This window comes from Peromyscus eremicus, chromosome 5 (genome assembly GCF_949786415.1).
Source record: "Peromyscus eremicus chromosome 5, PerEre_H2_v1, whole genome shotgun sequence".
Classification (NCBI taxonomy): domain Eukaryota; kingdom Metazoa; phylum Chordata; class Mammalia; order Rodentia; family Cricetidae; genus Peromyscus; species Peromyscus eremicus.
The window spans coordinates 118,165,712-118,185,893 of record NC_081420.1 but is presented as its reverse complement, the minus strand read 5'-3'; the positions used below and the strand labels follow the sequence as shown (position 1 = coordinate 118,185,893).

The 20,182-nt window shown below is 42.8% G+C and overlaps 1 long non-coding RNA gene across 1 annotated transcript in view; it reads right to left on the bottom strand.

The window, feature by feature from the left end:
- Positions 1-17,176, bottom strand: part of LOC131911876 (uncharacterized) — a 33,706-nt gene extending 16,530 nt beyond the window's left edge. The window contains exon 1 of the long non-coding RNA XR_009379449.1: positions 16,906-17,176. This is a non-coding gene — a long non-coding RNA (uncharacterized LOC131911876). The remainder of the gene's footprint in view (positions 1-16,905) is intronic.
- Between the last annotated feature and the right edge of the window lie 3,006 nt (positions 17,177-20,182).

The window sequence follows — 20,182 nt, the reverse complement described above, 5'->3', positions numbered from 1 at the left end:
GGTCGGGTCTGAGTGGCTGTGGGACTGGCAGGTGAGAGAGATTTGCCTTAACTGTGGGCCAGGCAGGAAAACTCAAGCTACAAATGGCGTCCAACGTGGTGGCAAGAGTTTCCATCTAAAACCTGAGAAAAGATTCTAAAATGGAGCTAAAAACAGTTCCTAACTGTCTCTCTCAAATGAGCTGCAGCTGCCGGTTTGAGCTACTTGTGGGTTCCTGGCCTGCGTGCTTGACCTGCTGTATGGCGGGAATGAGGCCTCTGCAAGTGGCAGATTAAGCTGCGTGGTGGATTTAGACTTTGCTAGCACAAAACAAAAAAAAAAAAGAGGTTTCTGGACTACACGCTGCTTGGATAAAAGCATAGACCCAGAGCTGGTGGTAAACGTAGCCATGTTGGGAAGCTGAGGTGGGCGGAGCCAGCAGCCACAGCTGCTGCAGTTTAAAGTGATAAATTCACAATAAGACAGATTCAGATGTAATAGTTTACAATGTGTGTAAAAATGTACGTAGGCTTGGAAGAGAGAGAAAAAGGAATATATACAGTTGTATAAAGAAATACAGTTTTTAAAAATAAAGTCTTTAAAGAGACAGTAAAGGTAATATAAAAAATAAGCCACGTAAAGATGAATATTACACAGAGAATCTGGATTGTGTTGTCTTTGGGATTTTTAACTGCAGAGAGATATTTGACTGTAAAGGAAGCTGAGTTAAACCAATATGCATATTTTAAAGATATCTTGACTTCAAAATTTCGATGTAAGGATATGTTACTTTGGAAAGGAGACTCTGCTTTTGTTCCCACAGAAAGCCAGAGGCTATGGATTTGTTCAAGACTAAGATACATCAGGTTTGACCAGCCAAGACCCCCTGAAAGATCTTCGATGACACCATGGCCCAGATGATCCAACATCCAGAATGGTTTGAAGGCATCTGGCTCAGACGATACAGCCTCATGGACTATTCCATAATTCTAAAATTTTCTTTGTTTCCCCATAAGATACAGCGCCCCACTCCAGCAGGAAGTAGTAAGAGAAGCTACACCCAAATTCCCAAATTATATGTAATTTTACTTTGTTAAGGTTAAAATCTTCCTTTTTGAAAAAAAAAAGGGGGAAGTGCTGTGGGATGTATGGCAAATGTGTTGCTGATTAATCAATAAAACACTGATTGGCCGTTGGCTAGGCAGGAAGTATAGGCGGGGCAAGGAGGAGAATAAAGCTGGGAAGTGGAAGGCTGAGTCAGAGAGACACTGCCAGCCGCCACCATGACAAGCTGCATGTGAAGATCCTGGTAAGCCACGAGCCATGTGGCAAGGGATAGATTTATGGAAATGAATTAATTTAAACTGTAAGAACAGTTAGCAAGAAACCTGCCACAGCCATACAGTTTGTAACCAATATAAGTCTCTGTGTTTACTTGGTCGGGTCTGAGTGGCTGTGGGACTGGCAGGTGAGAGAGATTTGCCTTGACTGTGGGCCAGGCAGGAAAACTCAAGCTACACATGACACCTATTAGAAGTAATTAATATGTGACAAGGGATGGCTGTGACTCTGTTCCAAGCAGTAGGTTTGGGTACCTATAAGCAGGAGAACAAAAGTTGTGGCTGCAGATAAGACTTTTTTTAGGGCTCTCACTGAATGTCCTTTTGTACCTAGGAAATCTTTGGGGACACAGTTCTACTGTGCCTGGGTTTCAGTTGGCCCTCCTTTGGGGTTTTAGAGGCAACATGGGCTGTTGTGTTATTCAGTAAGTCAGGGGACAGCTATGTTACTACTTCCTACTTGAGTTAAATGAATTCTTCCCTAAGAGTTGTATCATTGATGGGCTCTGCCTCCACTTCTTCACCTAGGAATTAGAAGAACTAGGAACCCACTTGAAGAGGCAGGTAATGATGGTACAAGGGACTATAGACCTTGCTAACACAGGCAATGAACGTTTTACCCTTTGTTTCTTTGTTTTAGCATATTTTGAATCTAAGATATCACTGATGATGAGATATGCCGTTATTCCTTAAAATACACAGTGAAAACTCTCCTTAACCAAATTTTAGTCAAGCTCTCTTAATCCCTCCTCATGATTAGGTCATAATTGGACTCTTGTCTTTGGTGAGTCTGGATGGCCCCTTTGTAGCAAGAATTCTGTAATGATTAATTTTCAATATGAATGTGACCAGACTAGAGCCACCTACAACACTGGTGAGGAACACCTTTGAGTGTGTCTGTGAGGCTGTTTCTGAAGAGGACTAGCTAAAGAAGGAGGGTCCTAAGAATCACAAGCTAGGCAAAACAATTAAATGATAAATGATAAGTGAAGAACCAGCTGGGATGCCTCTTCACCCCGAGATCTCAGTAAAGAAATCTTAAAGAGCCACAGCTCTGCCATTGGGACTGTGTGTTGCTAGGCAATTGCCTCCTACTGTGACAGCCTTGGGAAGGAAGAGATCTCTTGCCTTTGGCTGTCTACTAGGTAAAATAACCTGTAAGACGACTCTCAGCTCACATATTTGGTAAGAGGTGTTCTTGCAAACTGCAATCCTGGATGAGGTGCAGACATCCCTGGAGTGTGTGTAATGTCAATGAAGCAGCTATTGTTATGCCGAGTACATGTTTTGAGTCAGCCAACAATGCAACCAAATCTCCCTGAATGTGGGTGACATCATCCTATAGAACAGAATGGAGAGAGCCAGCCTAGTGGTGATCCCTTTTCTCTACTTCCTGTTCACCAACAAGTGAGATTCACCTCTCACCCACCACACTTTTGCACACATGATGGCCCCAGAGTATGGGGCCAAGTGCTGTGGACTGAGACCTTCTGAAACTGTGAACTAAATAAACTCTTATTTTCTTAAGCTGTTTCTATGAGGTGTGTTGTCACAGCAGCACCAAAGTAACCAATACAAATTTTGTTGTCAGTCTAGAAAGAAGCTCCAATGTTCCCATGTTTGATATTTGATCAACTTGGTCTTTATGAAGAATCCTCTTAAGTTGGTTTGACCAGAATTCAACTGAGGGCTGGAGGTATAGCTCAGTGACAGATCCCTTGCAAACATCACCCAGACTAACCCTCAGCAACTACAATCCTCTGCCTTTATTTGATTCTTCTCAGTAATTTTCTATCCACTGCCCTCCACCCTGTCTCTTCCTTGCTGTGCTTGGAGCTAAATCTGGCTGCATGTCTCTTTCTCCTCTTGAACAGTTCCTGGATGCATCTGTTTTACTCTTCAAGAAACATAGAAAGAATGTTACATACTTCCAATCATATCAAAGAACACCTGCTCAAGCCTGGGTGGGCTGGAAAGCCTTCGCTGTCCGGAAATTTCTTTTTATTTATTCCAAATAATTTGGCATTTTCTCTCGCCTGTAGCTGTACTTCTTGGCCTTTAATAAAAATTCTTTTCTCTTATCTCCATAACAAGATGTATAAAGCCCCATGGAACTGCAAGGTTTTCTCCTGCTTAGGTTCCCAAAAGCACATGATGTCCCTTTCTGAGGTTTCTGACAGGGAGCACTTGCTTCACTAGTGTCGAAACTGGGGCCAGTTGCTTCGTTCCCGCACTTCTGCACGTCACAGTGGTGTGTGTGTGAAAGCTAAGTAATGAGGGGATCTCCCTGAAGAAATTGGAAATAGCAACTACTCTCAACTCGCACTTTTCCTACGTTAACACAGAACAGTGATGTGTACAATGATGACTAGATAAACGGACTGTGTCCACTCCTCAGAACCAACGGCTTTTCAATATCACAGATGCTAAAATCTGAAGAAAAGTGAGCATCACCCAATTTATGGAATACAATGTTGTCTCTTCCCTCACCACCTGGGGCAAGCTCAAACATCTACAGGGCCAATCAACTCAAGGATATGAGGCAGTTCTGCGTTAGAAACACATGCCTTCTTTTAACAGAAGCACAGACACAAAGGAATGCTGAAGAACCTGCAGAACCACCAACCAAGACCCAGAATTCCCCACAGTAGAGGGAGACAGCCAGCAAAGGAATCCCTGCTCTCTCTACATAGCTCAGGACTAGGGTTTTCTTAGGAGGAATCCATGAGACTTTGAACAAACTTCTGACTTTTTAGATCAGTGAAATTTCTTCAAAACGTTTTCAAACATCAAACATTATTCATACCACACAGAAAAGTAAATCTGTGTGTCTCATCGGATGCCTCATTCATCAAACCGCAGTCCACACAAGATATACCTAGCACAGGTTACAATCTATGCAAGTTGGCTGCTGTGCTCCACGCATCAGCATTTGTCCCATAGCTGCTTTTAACCCAGAACTACCACGATCAGGAAAAGTGGTTATATGGACTTAACTTATTTACCCAGGAAGCAAAGGGGTGCAAATGCAGCCACTGGAAATATTAAACCAGAAAAGGCTTTCATTGGCTTATTTCAGGCATTTTTTTTTATTGTTGTCTATAATCAAACCAAATCACTAGTGGGGATTCAGAGACTGGAACTTGGAGCGAGCAGCTATTCAGAGGGACATAGTCTGGTTGTTAGAGAGGCGTAGGGCATTTTCTTAAGAATGGCTGCTCTGGGCTCTGATGTTGCCGGATGCTCTTTGCCATAGCCTTGCTGACCTTGTAGACAGAAAACAAGACGTGCTGCCATAAGCCTCCCAGCACTCTTGGGACTGTGTCGGGAAAAGCCCAGCTCAGGGCCGGGAGACCTGGGAGTGCAGGAGGTGACGCACTGCTCGGTAAGGCCCTTGGAATTGTCTGCTGTTTCCCAGGCCTGGAAACACTGACGTTTTCTTCCTTTTCCCAGAAAAAAAAAAAGGAGATTCGGGAATAAAGACCCTAAGAGTATGGTTCAGCCCAGTGCACCCACTCCTGATTTAAAGGTGTGGTTAGACAACACACTGTCTAATCCTTAACATGTCCAGTCTCGTAACAGAAAAGGAGGCAGGAGCTCCACCACGCTAGCTCTCAGTTTCCCCGCTGTAAGTGGGCAGATAGATGAAACCAGCTTCCTGGTGCCCAGAAACTGAGGAGCGTTAGCTTAGTGAGGCAGATACTGGTGTGCACGGTTTGCATTTAGTCTTCAGGACAGGGCTTCCATTGAACAGGAAAATACAATTTTGAAATAAAAGGTCCCCGGCCCCTGGCTGGTAATGAGTGATGTGTGCAGCGGCCACTGCAGCCCCGATACTTTGTGATAAAGTGTCCTCGGCCACCACACACACCTCAGTTTCATTCTCAACAAAATGTAGAGCTCTTTCCATGTCAAATAGTTTCTGCACAAGGCAAGTCAGCATATGCCAGCAAGGCTGAGCAGGCCAAGTATAAACTGGCTTTGGATTTCCTCTCCCATCTAAGTTTGTTTGTTTGTTTGTTGTTGTTTTTTAGAGGGTGTGTGCCAAGGGGATAGGCGAAGGGTCTAAGTATGAAAAAAATAAAACCAGCTCACACTAGAAAAAGGAGTCCTCATACTTATTCACTGTCAGTCATGTCCTACCTGATGGAGTGTGGACATGAGGGTTGGGGGAGGGCTGGAGAATATGTACTCAGCCCGTAAGACTGGAAATCCAGGAAATTGAGGTTAAAATAAACACCACTATGCAAACCAGGAACAAATTTAACTACTCCTCAATCCCCAGTGATTTCCTGACCTTTCTGCCTGAGCCTGGATACTCCAGCCAATTTGTCCCCATCCCTGGACATCTATGTCACATACAGGCTGGATGGGACAGTGGTTCCTGTTCCAATCTCTTCCATCTCAACTGCACAGTACCTGGTTAGGGTTAGGGTTAGTATTTTTTTTTTCCCTTGAACAACAGACACTGTTTTCCTTCTGTTCTGGAGACCGGAAATCTAAATTCAAAGAGTCAATAGTCAAAAGTTCTGTTTCTCCTGAGACTCTTCACCCCTTACCCTGCAGATGGCTGCTTCCTTTCTATAGCCCCATGGCCTTGCCCCTATGAGCATGTCTATAATCTGACCTACTGTACATTGTTTTATATTTCAGTTAGCGTACAAAATAACAGGATTCCTTATAGCATTTCATATATATTCTGTTTATGTTAACCCTCCTCCATATCCATCCCTCTTCTCTATCTCCCTGCTCATAGACTTCAACCTCCAGTTCCCCTTCCCACTTTCATATCAGAGGTATTCTCTTATCCACCCCATCCCTATCTTAGAACCTGTGTTTGCTCCATTGTGGTTCTCCTGACCACACTCGGACCACAGACATACACCTATAAACTTGAAAAGCGTGGGTCTCTTGGTAGCTATCTTTTGCAAACAGCTGGTCTTTCAAACTCCATGTGGATGAACCTATGTACTTAGACCCAAACACTTCTGACATCAGGGCAACTCCACAGCTGTGTGCTCACTCATAAACTCCTAATCAATCAATTCATTAAGGGTAAGATATATAACTGAGTAATTTTACATCTTGTGGAAAATCACTATTACCCCATGAGGAATTGTAGTATGGATTCAATGACTGATAGTTCATAATGAGCATGTAAATGCGTAATGACATGGGTTAGAGCTGGCTTATACTGCAAGGTGGAAATGGCAGACTTTGTACAGTGCTACAAGTCAGGTCATGTGTTGGAAGAAAACTCAGATTTTCAGAACTTGAAGGCATTTCACAGTAAAGCTTAGGATTACTGGATTCAGAGCAGTGTCTCTATTTTTTTAAAATACAGCTTATACTATTTCTATAATGAAAAGGCACACTCTTTGAGCTTCTTTGCTACTGTTAGCACACCTTCCGTGGAATTTTTATCATTTGAGCTAGAGGCTCAATCATTGGCACCTTTTAGGAGGAATAATTTTCTAGCAAATGTTTTTGTTTGGTTTGGTAATTTTCAGACTAAAAAGCTGGTAGCCATTGGTGTGACTTTCATCAAGACTTTCCTCTTAATACAATCTACCCAGCAAGGAATACAGTGACGAGCATCATGCCACTCCTCCCTACCAAGTATTTACCCCACCAGGAGCCCAGAGAGGGGAAAAGTGCTACAGTTATCACAGTGGCCTCCCACTCTGATGAGCATATGACTTAGAATGCTTTATGTCCTAAGTCCTGGGTGGGATGGAGAGATCTAATAAGAGTGACAAAGTCCGCTAGTGACAAGGAGCACCTCAGAACCCCTTGTCCCCTTGCCAGGCTGGCCTGGATGACAAGCAGGGCTGTGCTTCCAGGGTGTCTGTTCAAGGTCAGCTGTGAACGGACAGACACAGTTACAAACGCACACCCAGACATCCAAATACACACAGACACATGCGCACACCTGCATGCACACACAGACACACACATGCTTGCACACATAAGCATGCATGCATACACAGATACACGCATGCTTGCACACACTGGCACAGCCTGTCTCCAGCCTTTTTATTGTTCAGAGTTGCAGTGTTTATACTTTTCTGTATAAATGGATTAACTTTTCTGCCCCATTTACTGCTGACTTCAGTTTCTTGGTGTGTCCATTTTTCTATTTATCTATTGTCTTTCCTGTTGTTCTTGAATCTACATGAGGGCATGTGTCCCTTTGTAGACAAACAGTACTAACACTGTATTATTCCAGTGTCCCCAGTAAGCATCCCCTAGGAATGTATCCACTGAAGGAGATTTAGTTGGACTATCTGCTCCCTCCTCAGAGCTCTGATGGTATACATCAAACCATCACAGACTTTGAAAAGCAGGAGTGTGGTGGGAGAGAGCTCTGAGCAGCACTCAAGAGCTTCCCAACAACCCCACTGTTATCTGCTGTCCGTCCTTCAAACCCAGGACCTCATATGGAAATCATGGTTCCCACACAACTGTAATTATGTCAAAATGATCATCTTGCATTTTCTTATTTACAACTGATTCTGATATCTGACAAACCTCAGACACTTGAGGAATTCTAATAACTTCCTGTTGACACACCCACCAACAGCAGGCAGTGGTGAAGGATGTATGTGGTCACCCTGAGCTACCTACAAATTCCCCATATCCTGTGGCTAGAGGATGTTGTCAGCGCCTGAAACCCGAATACACATTTCTGGGTGACACGACTTCTCTCCAGACTAAATGCCCAAGATACGTCCCCCTAATCAGTGTTTTCGGCTGTTCACCACAACGGCAGTCATCAGCACGCTTCTGTGAAATGGAACTCTTTCTACTGTGTGACAGGGTGGGTTTGTCACGTACACGTAGACTCTCCTTCACCTTCCACGCCACGCTCATTTCCCGGTTGGGTTTAGCTGGTTCTCTGCAGAGGCAGCCGCTACACCTCCAAGGCCCTGGAGATTCTTGGCACTCTTCAAACTCCTCACCCTGTGCTGTGAGCCCAGCGGAAGCTATCAGGGTGAGCTTGTTTTCCTTTTCTTCTTCACATTGTTAAAACTTTTAGGACAGAATGATTGAAGTGCCTGGGCCTGGTTAGGCTTTTCAGCCAGGAGCAGCTTTAGTAAGTCTAGGCGTTTTGCCAGAAATCTAAACTTTGTTGAACTATGTTAAAAGGTTAAGCATTTCACAGAGTTTGGATTCCTCCACCCCCACTGCTCTCCCAGCCTCTGCCTTTTCCTTAAATATCTTAAAAAAAGAAAGAAAGAAAGACCCAAATGCTGGAGAGCACACATTTGACCACTGTCCTGTAACCATGGTAGTGGTGAAGGCCTAAACAAATGTTAATCACACTTCTCTCCCTCATCCAAAAAAAAAAGAAGAGGAAAAACAAAGAAAATCTGAGGACATACAGATTAAGTTTAATCTGTTTTTAGATGAAATGGTGGGTGCTTTCTATAAATTATGTTAGAAAAAGTCTCACTAATTGTTTATAATAGCAATTTCTATATTAATGGAAAAGCTTTCCTAAAACTTAGTGTCAATGAAAAAAGTTGGTGACAACCTCTCCAGTCCAGTGTGACCATAAAACACCGCCTCCCTGGTCCTTCTTTTTGAAAGCTTCGCACGGCGACTTCCTGCAGCACTGGTGGGTGTTTAGTTCTGGGTGGAATGCTTCCCAGCTTTTCAAAGCCCAGAACCAACAAGGATATTAAAAAGGAGGGATTTTTAAAACCATTGCTTCCCATGTGTGGTCCGAAGAGGACTGTGGTTTTGAGGGACGGACAGCAGACAACAGTGGGATTGCCGGGAAGCTCCTGAGTGCTCCTCACAGCTCTCTCCCACCACACCCTTACTTTTCAGAGTCTGTGAAGAGATTGTCCAGTGGTTCCCAACTCTATCTCATCATGACCCACATTCCTCTGTCTTCTCTTGTGCTGTACGCATTTCCAAGTGGATCCTCACTGGGAACACAGGCACCATACAGTGTCCATCACAGTCTGTCCACACAACGGACCCATTCCTCATGTGGGGCAGTGAGCCCTGGTCTATCTTCCTTTCTTCTGTCTCTATTCTCTTCAAACATTTAAACTAAACACAAGCTTCTTACCCTACTCTATAAGGCCTCTTCCACACCATCTCCTCCCTTCCTACCCAGTTCCTATTCTTTTCTCACTTTCTTGAAAAAAACAGGAAGTTTAACTACATCTAAGAGCCACTGGGAACCATGCTTTCCAGACATGTGTATCCAACAGGCTCTCACCGATCTTTAGCTGGCAGCTGGCCCTCTCCTAAGGCTGCCTTCTCCAAGACTGGATCTAACACCATTTCCCTGACTCCTCAGTTTTTCTTTACTTAATCTCCTTTTGAGATCATCTCCAAGACTCTCTCTACCTGGTATCTTTTCTGTCAATGTCCTGTCATCTGACTCCATTCACTGGTCGTGAGCAAGGCTCATATCTAGTTTGCTGGTGTGCCAGCACCTATAATATCACTTACCCATGAGGAATGAAACAAATATACATAAATGAACACATAAGCAAGTCAACAGCTGAAAGCCAGGCATTTATTTTAGCTTCTGATGGGCTAGGCTTCAGAAGATCATATTAGGCTCATGTGGGTAAGGTCTAGTGGGCATTGGACATCCTGAGAGATGTCTGGGGATGCATCATGAGCCTTTAGAAACTAAACCAAAGAAGACACAGTTATTTACATATGCAGAGTAGTTGCCTTTTCTTGTGGGGAAATGAACTTTTCCAGGCAGTTATTTCTATCTTTGTCATATTTGGGACAATCTCTTCAAAATGGTCCTTGAGAAGGAATTTCCTTATGCAGAAAATGCATAACTTTTGCACAGTGACTTAAAAGTACACCACTGGGAGGTCTGTGTTAGATTGTTATCAGTTTATAAAGTTTCAAATACCATTAAGTAGGGGACCCTCATTTCTCAGCAAACAGCCAATTCAAATAACTCATGCACATAGACTGAAAATTACATGTGCTATCAAAAATCAGAGCCAAAACAAGTCATTTGAGCATCACTCAATGAATCCTTGGCTTCTAAGCTGGGTTTCATCTGGAGCCAGGATTAACAGGGAAACCATGACCAGAATGGAATGCGAGGTTGGAGCCCTGGGGAGGAGAAGTCCCCAGGGCTGTGAACTGCCTTGCTCGGCAGCCCTGGGAGCTGGGCTTGTCTAAGTCTTCCAGTTTTCCTCCATAACCAGTCAAGCGGGTGGGAAGAAAACTGGGGAAGATCCTGGGGAGCAAGCAGCTCAACATAGGTTCTAAAGATAAGGGGAAGAGTGTGCGAGATCACTTCCAAGAGAAAGGAGATAATGGAAAACTTATTGATAAATAAAAACCAAGAAGGTCAACTGGTCCCAGTTTTATAAATAATAGGCTTAGAGAGGCAGTGCTCTTCTGAGACCATGTTTCCACAGAGGCAGCCAAAGGAGTCTGATGAATTACTGCTCATCAGAATCTCTCTCTCTCTCTCTCTCTCTCTCTCTCTCTCTCTCTCTCTCTCTCTCTCTCTCTCTCTCTTTCTCCCTCTCTCTTTTTGATTTTCCAAGACAGGGAGTCTCTGTGTAGCCTGGTTGTTCTGGACTAGTTCTGTAGACCAGGCTGATCTCAAACTCACAGAGATCCACCAGCTTCTGCCTTCCAAGTGCTGGGATTAATGGTGTGTGCCACCACCACTCAGCAGAGAGAGCTTCTTAACAAAACGCTGGCCTACTCCTGACCAAGAAAGATGAAGGTGTAAAAACATTGTCATAATAATGGTATACAACTAGGTATTCTCCACAAGAAAAAGCACAGAATAAGCATAAGAATTGCCATTCCTGATAAAGAATATTATGAAAAGAAAAACTACAGACCTGCAAGTGTGTAATGATTATTGTTAACTGTTGACTTTACAGGATCTGGAATTACTCCAGGCACACCTGTTAGGAATTATATTAGTTAGGTTCATTAAAGTAAGAAGACCCACAGTACAAGTGGGCAATACCGTTCCCTAGGCTTGGGTCCCGGACTGTATTGAAAAGAGAAAGCTAACGATGACAAGCCTCTCTCTGCAGCTCCCTCTCCCCCTCCTTTCTCTCTGTCTCCTTCCTGACTAGGGGTGCTCCAGCTGCTCCAGCCTCCTGCTGCCTTGACTTCCCCATGTCGCAGATGGTTCCAAAATAAACCCTTTTCCATTAAGTTGCTTTAGTCAGGTTATCTTACCCAGAAACAGGAAAAGAAACTAAGACAGAGACCATTTGCTTCTTCATTTACTTATTCAGTAAGAATTACCGGATAACATTTTACTCTGGGAACTGTATCTAGAACTCATAGGCATAAATCTTGACAATTGATTTTAGAAAAATGTGAGCACCAGCACAACCCACTCACAGGTTGAAGTTTATTAAAAAGTAAAATTTTAAGATTCTTCTGACAATGATATAGTCTTACCTTGAAAATGATTTAGTGACTCACTTATTCAACAAATGTATGCACATGGTATGAGTGAGCGAAGAGTGAGTGAGCGAAGAATGAGTGAGCGAAGACTGAGTGAGTGAAGACTGAGTGAGTGAGTGAGTGAGTGAAGAGTGAGTGAGTGAAGAGTGAGTGAGTGAAGAGTGAGTGAGTGAGTCAGTGAAGAGTGAGTGAGTGAGTGAAGAGTGAGTGAGTGAGTCAGTGAAGAGAGAGTGAGTGAGTGAGTGAGTGAGTGAGTGAGTGAGTGAGTTAACTAAGCAATAAGAGAAGAAAAAGATACCAAGGTACAACCACTCTCTGCCCTAGGAGAGATGACAGCCTTATGAACAAAAGTAATGGAAACATCCCAAGAACATGCCTGATGATTTGATAGCATGTACATGGTGGGAATCACATAGACACACAGAGAAAGGGAGAGCTTGGGTATGGAGAGTGAAGAAAGAGCTGCTAAAGTCTTTAGTAAACAAGAGCATAATTACATGAGTGGGTGATATTAAAACAAGGGTGAAGACAGTCAGATGGCCTGAGATTTTTATGTCAGGATGGATGACTGAGGGCTTGGAGAGGCCAAGAAGGAGGACACTGAGCTTATTTTTCCATTCTGAGGAAAACCAGAAAGGTCTGTCAGTCCCACAGAGAAGGCTCTGTTAATGGGAGGTTGCACTTCCTGCTGCAGAAGAGCACAGAGCTCAGGAGCTGATGCACCATCCTCCCCTGCTGCAGGAAGAGCTGATGCACCATCCTTCCCTGCTGCAGAAGGAGCTGATGCACCATCCTCCCCTGCTGCAGGAAGAGCTCATGCACCATCCTTCCCTGCTGCAGAAGGAGCTGATGCACCATCCTCCCCTGCTGCAGGAAGAGCTCATGCACCATCCTCCCCTGCTGCAGGAAGAGCTGATACACCATCCTCCCCTGCTGCAGAAGGAGCTGATGCACCATCCTCCCCTGTGTCACAAGTGCACAGAGTTCAGGAGCTGGCGCCACCTCTTGAGGCTGGGAAAACTTTGGTCTCCCTTCAATGTTTTGTAATTCCCAATCCATTTGTTTTGACACTGGGTCTCGTGTAGCCCAGGCTGGACTCAAACTCATTATGTAGCCGAGATACTTTGAACCACTGATCCTCTTGCCTCCACCTCCAAAGTGCTAGGATTTACCATGTTCAGCTCCTCTATACGTTTTAATGATTACAAACATGAACTGGTTGGATGGCTGATAAATAAAATGTTTTCTGCTTCCTTACTCTTTGAGAGTAAGTTGCGTAACTGGTTCTTCATAGCCCTGGACTTCTCACTTCATAGCCCTGGATGTCTTACTTCATAGCCCTGGACTTCTTACTTCATAGCCCCTGGACTTCTTACTTCATAGCCCTGGATGTCTTACTTCATAGCCCTGGACTTCTTACTTCATAGCCCTGGACTTCTTACTTCATAGCCCTGGACTTCTTAGTATTCTCTACAAACAAGAATGTGCTTTTGTGTAACTCCAATACATCCATCACATCAGGACACTAACAAAGGTGTGTACATTTTCCCAATATAGTGTTCCGTGACAAGCACCAATTCAGACTTCACACACGTAACTGGTACAATTCTTAGTTTCATCCTTAGACACATCCTCAGTACGACCTTGAGTTTTATCCTTGACGCTTGAGAGACCCACAGAGCAGTTACTTTGTGGTGTGCTCCTCAACTGGCCTGGCTCTGTCTCCTCTTGCTTAGAATCAGATTGTGTGTTTTGGGAAGAGTATTGCAGAGGTGGGGACACATTCTCACTAAAGCCCATCAGGTGGCCAGTAGCCTTTATTGCCCCATTTCCAATGCTATGTGTTCAAGTGGTGTCTACCAGGCTCCCCTGTCTCCATATTGTCAAGTTTCTTTCTGTCTCAGAAACTAATGATTATTTTGTGAGCAGATATGTTGAAGCCAAATACATCTCTAGATCCTCTTCCCATTTTCAATTACTCATCTACTTGGTCCTAAATAGATTTCTCGTTTTTTCCAATGTAATATAATCTATTGTTGTCATTATTCATCTGCTCACATCACCCCAAATTTAGCAAGAAGAAGCCCACTCAAACTGACTTCTGTCCTTCTGACATGTATCCAACAGCATTTGATCACTTTATTGCTTCCCAGCACAAGACAAACTACAAAGTGTTTTCCCAGTCCCCAGCTCTGAATTAGTATCTCCCCCTCTTTTCACATTGTGGGGTTTTGTATAAAGTAGTGTTAAAATTCAAAATCGAATGGTAGATGTGCTCATTGCTATTTGAACATACCTGTTTCCATTCTCTCTCAGTTCAGAAAGCTATGAAACACATGTAGATAGATAGATAGATAGATAGATAGATAGATAGATAGATAGATAGATAGAAAGAAAGATAGATAGATAGACAGATGATAGACATCTGAATCACCCCCATAGCCATATGCTTATACTTTTAATTAATGCATTTTCTATTTATATGTCTGCCATGAATCTATCTGTCTAACATCTATCATCTATCTATCTATCTATCTATCTATCTATCTATCTATCTATCTACCATCATCTATCTTAGATTGACCTATCATCTATCATCCATCTATCATCTATCTATCTACATATCTACTTATCATCTATCTACATACCTATCAATATATACCTATCTCTCTATCCATCTATCCTCTCCCTTTCTCAATCTATTTATTTATCATCTATCTATCTATCTATTTATCTGTCTATAATCATCATCATGGATAGGTAGTTCAAAAGTTCACATGGATAGTTACAGGTTCAATCAAACAACTAGTTTGTAAATGTTTCCTCCTTTCTGGATTTGTAACTCACTTGTCCAAAAGTGAGAAACCTGTTTTAATTATTTCTATGTTTACTTAATTGACCAGTCCTGTTCTGATTGAGGACTATTGGGGTCCACCCTCTAATAATATTCTTCCCAGGGTTTCAAGAAGAGATGCTACCAACGGCAAGAATAATCAGAAGGAAAAGAATTTAAGTACACTGAGCTCTTCAGTCCATTCACTTTATTCCTCTGTGACAAAATTCTATCTACACAGCTCCAGTTCTGTTCTCATACTTAGCTCCGCTCTGTCCTGTCTCCTCCTGTCCTCTCATTGTTCTAAGTTCTTTGTGCCTCCTCCTCATCTTCATCTTCTTCCCTCTCCATCTGCGTTCCTCCATGTCCCTCTCCTCACTGCACTTGGGTCCTGACACCTCCCATCATCACTCTGTGGGACTACCTCATCCCATTAAGGCTCTGGCATGCCTTAACATTTTGCTATTCTATTCTCCACCCTGCTTAGCCCCCAGCACCCATGGTAGACCACTCACAAACAAGGGCATCCTCTTCTTCCTGCTCAAGTGCTGATTTCATTAGCGCCCTCCTCTTCTGGGATGTTTTTCTTATCCTGACATGGCCCCAAATTCCCAGCCCTCCACATGGGTTTTCTCCTCATTGGGCTCAGTTGTGACCCCAATCCCACTCCCCTTCCTCTCTGCATGGATATTCTTAAAGCTTTGGTCAACCTTGGCCATCTGACCCAGGCCACCTACTCCTTTCACAAGATATTTTTCCCAGCATGCTAAGATTCTGAGACCTGACGCCTGCTGTGGGTCATCTCCAACCTGCTTGCTGCTAGGTCACTGAAGTTCTTCTTCAATTTGGATGCTCCAGACGCCAGCCTTATTCTGTTCCACCTAATGGATTTAGGGCTGACTTTTTCAAGAAAGGAGGACAAGGGTTCTGAAACGTAGTTAGCATAGATGAGGAATGGCCTCAAAGACGGTCACAGATTTGTGATTGGTGAGCATTTAATGTTAATGTTTTTCATTTTTGCTCTTATAATTTATTAACTCATATGACTCAAGTACTGTCCAGTGGGTTCACAGACATCTTACAAGGTATGAAACCAGTGCTTCACATATTTGAGGGAAAAATCACTGCATCCCATAGCCATCTCCCATGAGGAGACAGAGTGCATTACACACAACGGCTGTGGCCCTTTTCAAAAAGGCACTAGTATCTGAAAAACTTTTGACAATTGCAAATCCATCACAAAGCATTCATAATTAATAGTAAAACATGCAAAATTCCAACTTCTCATTCTATAATCGTCATGGCCTCAATCACAATGCAGTCAGTTGTTTGGATTACAGACAGTTCGGCAGCTACCTTTCCCTTCAGTTTTAAATGCGTATCAATGGAAGTTAGAGTAGAGTAAGAATTTGGAAGGCATTTTCATTCCTTTTTCATAAAATTAGGAAAATAATTTACAAAACTTGGCTTCAAATAAGGTTTTAACCTTTTTTATTGTTTACTCTCCTTGGTACTGCGATGTATGTGCATGTCATCATTTTACCCAGAAGCCTCTGCACACACTTTCTTCTTCATGTATATTATGTCAAGGCCTTCACTGATGTTTTCAACTTGTCAAATATATTTATTCTGATCATCTTAAAATATTTTTAAAAAACAATAAAAGATGAAAAATTCAATATGTAGGCACTAGGCAGACGCACTATTATTTCCTTGTTTTAGGACATCATGCACATATTTAAGGGAGCTGTTGATTGACTTAATTTTCATGCAAACATGAGCATTACCAAACTTAATTTTTCCAGTGAAGTTTTTATCTTTTATAAAATCTGTAAGTGCTATTTAAAAAATATCTCTAGTCCAATTTTTGTCTCGAGTGCTGTTTAAAATAAGCTATTTTAAAATCTAAGCTAAATGCCACATTCCTTCTGCAGAAGAAGACAAGGTGATTTCTCTTTCTAAATAAAAATGGAAGGAACATCAGCATTTTCCTCAGATATTAGCTTATTTACATTTAGTAGGCTTTTCTGTTTTTCCAAAAGTACTGGGATAGCAGTAATTTTAGGAGCACATTTTCTTTGGGTTGATCTTTTTCAGAAATCTGCTATGTAAAAAAAAATATAAGAATACATCAAACAGAAAGATTATACAACATAATAAGGAGTACAGACGTTTAACAGAAGACTACCTTCGGTGCTTTATAATTTATTGGTTTTGTTAACGAGTTCAGTTTTTCCCAACTTAACTGGCTCTGTAAAACTCGGGGCTTCATCAGCCTGCTGCCTCAGACTCCTTGCGACTGCTCTCCCGGCTTACCTTTCTGTCCCTCCTGATCTTAAGGGAACATGCATTTTCTAGGAGCATGATGGGATTCAGGATGGATACTGTCTTTTCTGCCCGCATCACCCGAGGAGGGTGAAAGTGCGCTGGGGGCTGAGTGGCGTTTGGGATGTTTATGACGTCGCAATGCCTCCACTTCCGCTCCTGCCGCGGCTTCTACTTCTGCAAGCATATTTCAGGGTTATGCCAATCTCGTGCACACCTCCTGTCACGGGGAGTCAGAAACGTGGCAAATCTTCTAAATGCTCTGTCCTGAAACACATCCGAAATAACAAGTTAAGTAAAATGCTGCTTTTCACCCGTTCTCATTCATTTCACAGGTTTTTCATGTCTTGACTAAAGCTGATACTCCCACGTAAAATACTTAGGCTGTTGTTACTCTTACAGAACCGACCACTGGGTTGAATAAATGTCTGTTTTAGGAGATGTCTGGATCTCTGCATTTTGTTTGCAATGCAAATGCATAAACACCTCTATGCCTAAGGGACAGCACCATTTGCTACATGCATGGATATTACAGTGCAGACTTTTGTAACGTGTGGTAGTCTATGAAAAGGAATCATTAAGAACAAAAAGTTAACCTATTTCTAAGTTTGGAATATTAAAAGTTGATTAAATATAGTTTCAAAAAAAATTGCATTATAGATTCCCTCTTCTTACGGAATTCCCCCAGAGGAGAAATAATGTCTCTCATCATTACTGAAGTCCTTGGATGCATGGACACTTGAGCTCTGCATGAGGGGTGAGATCCCACCCTCACGTTACTGAGGCTGTTGGAGGTTTGCAGAGGGAACAGAGTTCTAGGAGCTGGACACCGTTTTTAAAATGTGCATAATGCAGGTGTCTGGTTGGCTGAGCTGCTGACTTCAGTCCGTCCTTTAAAGACAGAGTAAGGCTTTGCACAAGGCAGAAAGGTCAAGTTATGCTAATGAGAACCATTAGTTAGCAGTTTGACACTTACTGAACACGGTAACCAAATGGCTGTATAGGCTATGCAGGAATTTCCCCAGCCAATGCACTACTGAGCTGCATTCAGTCCAGAGCTGTGCTCAGCCAAAGAGGTGTGACAGGGAGAGGATGCCTCTGCAGCTCAGCGGAGTCCTGTATCTGAATTGGGGGCGGGGACAAAGAAACAGGACGTGTAACTAAGCTATGAAGATGCTGTCACGGGGTTGAGATGGATGATAGAAGGAAAGCTTTTGGAAACAGAACAAGAATGTATAAACTGTCAACGTTGATGACAATCAAGCTTTCCAGAATGAGGCTCAAAGGACATTTTCACTTCTCCTGCCTCACTGAATAGAAAATAGGCTTCGTGCGTCTTTGGTGTTGTTTCATAGTCTACACTAAATCACAGCAGCAAATGGGTAATCTAATTTAGATTCTAGCCAGGCCTCATGCTAATTTTATGGTTTCTAGGGGTTTTTAGGCATGGGCCCATAACCAGGAGATCCTTAAACTCAAAGCTTTCTACTGAGTCATTCCTATGTATAAACAATTGCTCTTTTCGGGTCCTGCTTTTGAACTCCACTAACGTATGTACATAAATCAATACCATTTATTAGGAGGGGTTAGTAGAATGCTGGTGTAATCCCAGCATTCAGGAAGCTGAGTCAGGAGGATCATGAGTTTGAAGTTAGTCAGGATAGCATCCTTTCTTTGCAAAAAAAAATCTTGGGCTACTGTATTCAAAGCTGTTATACAATCCTTAACATCTAAACAGTTGTGGTGATATATTGTGTACCCCAATATATTGTGTACCCCAATAAAATTTATCTGGGGATCAGAAGACAGAGCCAACCACTAAATGGATGCAGAGGCCAGACAGTGGTGGCACACACCCTTAATCCAATCACTAGGAAGACAGAGATCCATCTGGATCTCTGTGAGTTCAAGGCCACACTGGGAACAGAGCCAGGCAGTGGTGACACACAGCTTTAATGCCAGCACTTGAGATCTCATGCCTTTGCTTGGGAAGCACACACGCCTTTAATCCCAGGAAGTAAGATGGCAGGGCAGAAAAAGGTGTATAAGAAAACAGGAACTCATTGTCTTTAGACTGAGGATTTCCTGGAGGTGAGCTAGTGGCAGCAGCTGTTCAGCTAAGAACTTTCTTCCTTTTTCTCTTTCTTTCTTTCTTTCTTTCTTTCTTTCTTTCTTTCTTTCTTTCTTTCTTTCTTTCTCTCTTTCTTTTTTTTTCTCTCTCTCTTTCTTTCTTTTTTGTTTTTAAGATTTACTTATCTATTATGTATACAGTGTTCTGTCTACATGCCAGAAGAGGGCACCCGATCTCATTACAAATGGTTGTGAGCCACCATGTGGTTGCTAGGAATTGAACTCAGGACCTCTGGAAGAGCAGCCAGTGCTCTCAACCACTGAGCCATCTCTCCAGCCCCCCAGCTAAGAACTTTCAAGTGAGGATCTTAAAAGGTCTTATTAATAAAAAACCTGGAGCCAGACATTGGGGTGAAAGCTGAAAGATCAGAGAAGCAGAGCAAGCCACAGCTAACCTCACCTCACCAGGTGACAAAGGCTAGCCCACCTCTGTGAGTTCAAGGACAGTCTGGTCTATACAGTGAGACCCTATCTCAAAGGAAAGCATCAACGACACATACCGACAGATAGAGAGATACAGATGTGCTAGTGCTGTCCAGGGTATTCTAGTGTGACCAGACGGGAGCACAAAGGGGAAGGTGACGGAGAAAAGCACAGTTGCAGGCTAGCAACAGTACCGAGGATGCTGCAGAACTTTCCTGGTGAGTTTTCTATCTCAGGGTTGGTTTCCCTAGCCTTTAGCAAAGAGTGTTTTGTGGAATGAAGGTTCCAATGACACCCTGGTTACAAGACGAGAAAAGAGTCGTCTCTGTGAGACTGTGGCACAGTAAATCTTCTGCAGATTCACAACTCGTGTGATGAAAATAAAATTTATGTAGTATTTACACAGCTTTGAAAACTGTTCAAAATACTTTCATTTATTGGATCTTAAAGACTTCCTGTATTTAACCTTGCTGATTTCCTGTAACAATAACATTCTACAATGCACGATTAAACACACACACACACACACACACACACACACACACACACACGCATGTGAATTTCTCCATTTGCCTATTCTTCTCTGTGGCCATGCCATTTTAAGTGTCAGGAATTTATATCAAGCTTTAATAACTGATCAAGCCCTCTCTCAGCCATTACTTATCCTTCTTAAAACACCATAGTTTTTCCTCACATTATTTTTTCTTGTTTGATG